Source organism: Coregonus clupeaformis, chromosome 23 (genome assembly GCF_020615455.1).
Source record: "Coregonus clupeaformis isolate EN_2021a chromosome 23, ASM2061545v1, whole genome shotgun sequence".
NCBI lineage: Eukaryota > Metazoa > Chordata > Actinopteri > Salmoniformes > Salmonidae > Coregonus > Coregonus clupeaformis.
In genome coordinates, this window is record NC_059214.1 from 3,552,809 (window position 1) to 3,560,125 (window position 7,317).

At 45.4% G+C, this 7,317-nt stretch overlaps 1 pseudogene; it reads left to right on the top strand.

The window, feature by feature from the left end:
* The first annotated feature begins 6,970 nt into the window (after positions 1 to 6,970).
* Positions 6,971 to 7,102, top strand: LOC121537175 (annotated as a pseudogene).
* Positions 7,103 to 7,317: the final 215 nt, after the last annotated feature.

The window sequence follows — 7,317 nt, forward strand, 5'->3', positions numbered from 1 at the left end:
CATCTCCCCACACCCCGGTAACACTGTCGAGTTTCCCCCTCCTGGTGTACTCTTCTTGGACCCGCCTGGTTTCTGGCTCCCCCTGAGCCGGATAAGTCCTGAGCGGCGGGTTCGAGACCTTGGGGTCCTTTGGATGGGTTCTTCCCATTTGTGGTAGGGCTAGCACTCCGGGGTCTTTTTCAGGAAGCATTCAGCATCTCCGCTGTGGCTCTGGTACTTTCAGCTTCCACGGTCAGATCAGCCGTGGTGAAGGCCTGTTGACTGATGAACCGTTTTGCCTCATAAGGCAGAGCGCAGAGTGTACGATCCACCACAACGGCCTCCACCACCGCCGCTGCTGTATTCCTCCTGCGGATCCAGCCATTTCCTTGCGAGTTCGGACTTCTAGCATCCTGCGCCCGAGGAGGTTGGTCTGGTTTGGAAGGTCCAGCTGTGAAAGGCCAAATGATACCAAACTTTCTGAGTCCATATCTGCTGAGGATCTCAGACTTCAGGGCATCATGAGTCATTAACTTTGGTCAGGCCCAGGTCCCGGACAGCATTCAGCCCGATTCCCAAGTTAGAAAGGGGCTAACAGACAACCCACTGTTGCTTGGGCCAGGCTTCCTAGTGGCCGTGGCCTCAAATGCATGCAGGTATGCCTCAATGTCCATCGTAGCTCCCATCTTAGATATAAAGTCACTTGCCTTTATTGGGCGTGGAACATTTTGGACCCCCTCTGTCTCTGCAACTGCAATTCCTCTGCCTTCAGAAGGTTGGCTTTCTTTGCTCCTCCAAAGAGCCACGTTTGCTTGCATCTGGGCTTGTAATGGCCAGCAACAAAGGGCTTTTCCAATAGTCCTCCATTTCAGTCGTGGCGGGGAGATTACGGCCAACTTGGAAAACTGGGTGATCAAACCTAGGTATCCTCCTCAGACATGCACTATTAACGCTGAGCGGGCCCGTTCTCCACACCATCTGTGATGTCAGAGGCTACACAGCTTTCAGCGGGATTGCTCGTAGTGCAAGGAGACCAGGTTCAACCAAAACAAGGGATTTTATTAAAGTCCCCGGGAAACTAACGAAAGTATAACACAACTCTGTTCTCTGGTGGCTCTTTAAGGGTATAACAGTTCAGGGATGTCATCCCACATCCAAAATCAAACTCTCCCTCGAACGGGAATACTTTTCCCCAGTCTGTACAGTATTCCACGTTGCAGCTAGTGGCCAACCCAGCAAAGAACGTCCTTCCAAATGTCCCACACGTATTTCCACCGTGCATATATCCAAAGGTGAGTATTTCCCCAAAGGTAAAGTATCTCCAAATCCTTATATTCCTCCTGGAAGTGGACGTGCAGCACTGCATCCTCCAGAGAGCCCCAGCTTGAGACCGTGTCTCTTCTTCTCAAACCTTCACTGGCTCTCAGCCCTTGATTGGTTTTAGCTGCGTGGGAAGATGTGGCCATAGAGGGTTGGAGTTCCCGTCCATACCAGCAGATGGAGCCATAGCTGTCTGGGTTTGCAGCCGTACCTCAGGGGATGTAACGTCCCTCCAGGACACAGCCTCTCGCTGACATCACAAACATCATTCATTTTCCTATACTGGCCCCCGTGGGAAACGAACCCACAACCCTGGCGTTGCAAAACGCTATGTCTATCAAACTGAGCTACCTCCCTGCCTGCCATTCCTCCCCTACCCTGGGATGAGCTGGGCCACCATGTGCGCCCCCCATTGGTCTCCGGTTGCGCCGGCTACAGTAGAGCCTGGATTCGAACCAGGATCTCTAGGTGCTGCACAGCTAGCACTGCGATGCAGTGCCTTAGACCACTGCGCCACTCGGGAGAAAATATATTTTGATTTGTTTAACTTTGGTTACTACATGATTCCATATGTGTTATTTCATAGTTTTGATGTTCTTCACCATTATTCTACAATGTAGAAAAAAGGTAAAAAATAAAGACAAATCCATGAATGAGACGTTTCTAAAACTTTTTGACCGGTAGTGTAAATTGATGTAATGATGCAGCCGACCACCAGAGGGAGGCAAATACATGTTTATTCAAGAGAGGACTTTGCACGAGGAAGGTCGGGTTTGGCTGTTCTGACTCTCTAAAACGGTGGGAAATCAATAAAATAAGTCATGTAAACATATACGCACATACATACATACATACATATATATACATTTTTTGTAAAGTAATTCTAGTTGCCGATTTTGGACACTGTAAGCTTAACAGTAAACAAGAGGGAATCAATCAAATTCAAATGGGAATAAGTTGTAATGCATCAATCAAAGTAATGCATCGTTCCTTTGTGTATAGGTTTAATGTGTCAACAACGTTTATTGATCCTGAATCGCATCGTAAATATCTACACATGATTCCAAAATCCTGCCAGCTGAGAACACATTTTCTCATTCCAGCAAGGATCTCCATCTACCAGCAGGAAAACAAATTTCTTAATGTTATCCTCTTTTTTGTAGGTGCATAGGTGTCATGGGAACAAAATCAACCATGACCTAAATGGAGAGATTTTCGGAGGTGACTAGTGAGGAGCACGGCAGGAGCAGTGTTGTCACGGGTTTAATAATTTAAGAGTTTAAACTGTAATATCGGTCACATGTAGAAGTGAGTATCTTTATATCAATAAATATGCTACGTGAGAGTTGATTTTTTTTATTGCTTATTCTGTACTCTTTAATAGGTTACAATGTATGATACCTACTTTTTTTGCCAGCGGGGTTTAAATCGCCCAGAAAAAGAGGGGGAAATACGTCTGGTAGGCGTGGTCTGAGAGTATGTTCCTGTCCGAGAATATGGAAGATGACACGCTAGCTATTTTTTATTTAACCTTATTTTAACCAGGGTAGGCCAGTTGAGAACAAGTTCTCATTTACAACTGCGACCTGGCCAAGATAAAGCAAAGTGCAGTGCGATAAAAACAACACCAACACAGAGTTACATATGGGATAAACAAAACATACAGTCAATAACACAATAGGAAAATCTTACTATACAGTGTGTGCAAATGTAGTAAGTTATGGAGGTAAGGCAATAAATAGGCCATAGATCTAGAGTGTCACCCCCTTTAGGGGATGACCGCAGCAGCTTTCCAATCTCTGGGGATCTCAGGATGATACGAAAGAGAGGTTGAACAGCTAGTAATAGGGGTTGCTACAATTTCAAGCATAATTTTAGATAGAAAGGGTCCAGATTGGTTCTAGCCCACAATTTGTAAGATTGTTGCAGTCTTCAGGAATATCAGCTATCTGAATTTGGGGGTGGTGACAGTGTTTCCAGCCTCCAGTGCAGGGGCAGCTGGGAGGAGGTGATCCTATCCTCCCTTGGACTTTACAGTGTCCCAAAGACCTTTTGGAGTTAGTGCTTACAGGATGAAAACTTCTGTTTGAAAGCTAGCCTTTAGCCCACAACTGATTGGCTGTATATTGCCGTACCCGAAAAGTGCATATCATGGGGCTGTTTCAAATGCTAATGCAGACGCACCACAGGATGTTTTTGTGCTGGTCAAGGGCAGTCAAAGTCTGGGGAGGAACCAGGCTATATCTGTTCTTAGTTCTGCATTTTGAATGGGTCATGCTATTTAAGATGGAGAGGAAAGCATCTGAACAACCAGGCATCTTCTACTGACGGAAATGCTGGTCAATATCCATCCAGGATACCCGGGCCAGGTCAATTAGAAAGGCCTGCTCGCAAGTGTTTTAGGGAGCGTTTGACAGTGATGAGGGGTGATCGTTTGACCAGCGGACCCATTACAGACGCAGGCAATGAGAGGCAGTGATCTGCTGAGATCCTGTTGAAAGACAAGCTGGAGGTATTTAGAATGGAAAAGTCAGGATGATATCTATGAGGGTGCCCATGTTTACGGAGTTTAGGGTTTTACCTGGTAGGTTCCTTAGATAATTTGTGCTGAGATTGAGGGCATCTAGTTTAGATTGTAGGACGGCCGGGGTGTTAAGCATATCCCAGTTTAGGGTCACCAAGCTAGTACGAACTCTGAGGGATAGATGGGGGCAATCAAATCACATATGGTGTCCAGGGCAAGCTGGGGGCTGAGGGGTCTGTAGAGCGGCAACAGTGAGAGACTTATTTCTGGAAATGTGGATTTTAGAAGCAGAAGCTCAAACTGTTTCGGGAACTGGATTACAGTATGAGAGCTCTGCAGGCTTATATCTACAGTAGTCTGCTCCACTTTCCCTTGTGGCAGTCTATCTAGACGGAAAATGTTGTAGTTGGGGATGGACATTTCTGCAGAGTTTTTGGTAGCCTTCCTAAGCCAGGATTCAGACACTGCTAGAACATCAGGGTTGGCGGAGTGTGCTAATGCAGTGAATAACTTAAACTTAGGGAGGAGGCTTCTGATGTTAACATGCAAGAAACCAAGGCTTTTACGGTTACAGAAGTCAGCAAATCTTAGTCATTTAGCAGATGCTCTTATCCAGAGCGACTTACAATTAGTGAGTGCATACATTTTCATACTGGCCCCCCGTGGGAAACGAACCCACAACCCTGGCGTTGCAAGCGCCATGCTATACCAACTGAGCTACAGGGGACTATCAATGATAGCGCCTGGGGAGTAGGAGTGATACTGGGGGCTACAGGGCCTGGTTTAACCTCTACATCACCAGAGGAACAGGGGAGGAGTAGAATAAGGATATGGCTAAAGGCTTTAAGAACTGGTCTTCTAGTGCGTTGGGTACAGAGAATAAAAGGGGCAGATTTCTGGGTGTTGTAGAATAGATTCAGGGCATTATGTACAGACAAGGATATGGAAGGATATGAGTACAGTGGAGGTAAACCTAAGCGTTGGGTAACGATGAAAGAGATAGCATCACTCGAGGCACCGATTGAGCTGGTCTCCACGTGTATGGGGGGTGGGACAAAGGAGCTATCTGAGGCAGGTTGAGCGGGACTGGGGCTCTACAATGAAATTGTATAATAAGAACTACGAAAACAGCAATAGGCAAGGCATATTGACATGGGAGAGAGGCATAAAGCAATCACAGGTGTTATTCGGGAGAGAGCTAAGACAACAACTGGTAATGGCGTAGAAAGTTTGGGCTGAGGCTAAACAGATAAACAGGACAGATAAACAGGATGGGGTACCGTGTAAAGGAACAGTCCAGGGCAGGCATCAGCTGTGTAGCTGAGTGATCATAAAGGTCAAAGGACAGCAATAGGTCCGAGTCAGGAGCAGCTTCGATGGCTGCTACGGCCTGGCGAGCAGGAGACGGCTATTGATTGCGTGTGCTAGCGGGCCGGGGCTAGCAGATGGATCTTCTTGGTCGTTTGCTACGGGAAGCCTGTTGAAACCACATCAGACGATCACGTCGTGATGGATCGCGGGCTCCGTGTCGGCACTTTAGGTTGACAGAGAGGTAGATAGCCGGGAGATGGGTCCTGGCTCGAGGCTAGCTCAAGGCTACTGGTGCTATGCTTCGTGACAGGGGTTGATTAGCCCAACAATAACAACCATTTGGTTGCAGCTAAAGAAGTTGCGATGATCCGGTTAAGGTCCAAAGATTCAGTGATTCCGCCAGAAAATCCGATATGTTCTGGGTCGATAGCGCGCTGTGCAGACTGGCTGATAATTGTCCAGGCTAGAGCTGGCTGGTAGGTAGTGCAGGCCACGGACAATGGTGAAAACCGCTAACGGTGGCTAATAGCAAGTAGCTAGTTAGCTGGCTGGCTAGTTTCAGCCGGAGGTTCTAGATAATAAGTTATATGAAATAATAGAATCCGTTCCACATTGGGTGAGGCGGGTTGCAGGAAAGTATATTTAGTTGAAGGATGAAAAGTGAGATTGAGAAATATAAAAACAAAAAACAGGCTATTTACACGAGCACACTACAAAATACACAACCGCACTGCTACTCCATCTTGGATCTAATATATAGCGAACTGTTGACAGAAGGTTGATTCATCTAGGCCTATTTGTCAGAAGTAATTGGATTTGCCTGTTATTTTCACAAATTCAGTACTTTCAGGAAAGGTGCACTCCATACTCCAGGAAATAACCCTGTTGAAAGTAAAAACAAACAGATATTAAAGGTTGTGCGTTTTTGTTGTTGCTATTTGCTGCCTAGTGTATGTGGATTCAGAAATTCTTTGTTGATATATTCTGTCTGTATAATGTTTATCGTCTATATTCTGTTTGTTGATTCTGTTTACTGTGGCAGCACCATTTCACCAAATCAAATTCCGGTATATGTGATTGTACTTGACGAATAAAGGTGATTCTCATGGATCTACTCACAACTGGATGCATAGCTCTTTGCAATGACATTGGACAAAAATATCGGCCTATGTAACTTTTTACATGCTAAGATACTCAGTATGTATGAAAGACAATGGGTTGTAGCCTATATTGAGCTAAGGTAGGTCCAAAGAACCACATATCACAGTCAGGCTATTTTGATTGTGATTTCAGTATGTGCATGGCTTATGCATAAATACGTGTACCGCTTACTGCTAAGAAAAACGTTTCTCCCACTATTACTGTAGCCTAGCCTACTACTCTGTCTTGTTGTGGATGATGTAGCTAGTATACTTTGTCTCTCCCCCATATCTGGGGGTCGTATGCCACCATGTGGTCGATGGTGTAATTGCAACATGTTTTACTGAGCGCAGAACACAAGGAAACGAAAATAGTTGTTGTCATTTGTTTGGCTGTGTGCACGAACGTCATTTCAGCATTTAGGTACATCGCCTATTGTGTTGTATCAGACATTTAAAAAGGCGATGTATAAGGAATTTCTACCGTATTGCATGATGGGACAATAGTCGGACAGCGATATAATGTAGTCAAATCAAATTAATCGCTTTTCCCTCGCTCTTGTCCCAAACTGCGTTCATAAACGTCATTAAACCCTGGTCAACATGATGCGTTATTATCAGGAGGCAGAGTGGTAACTGTTGGCCGAAAATGTTTGCACTGGAATCACTGCCCGTCCACGGACGTGTAAGTCATCTCATACTTACTTGGCAAAGGAGAAACTGTGATCAGGAAGGCGGTTCACCCAGGGCAAGGCTCAGCTATCCTCAAAATGTGGAAACTGCGACTGCATAAATTGTGGTAGTGGGTGACTGCATTCATTTTCTCCACTGGTCTTGTTGTTCAAATAATGTTGGTTTGAAATAATCTGTCACTCTGTTATGGGCCCAGTTTTGATTCTGAGATGTGTTGAGTTTAGTGTTGAGAATGAGATTTGTAAGCATGTATTTTCCCTTTACTTTAGCTATCATCATAGGATGAATGGTTAAGCATCTATTTCAAAGTGAACGAGGCCTAGCTAATGTTACTACTGTAGATTCATTTTC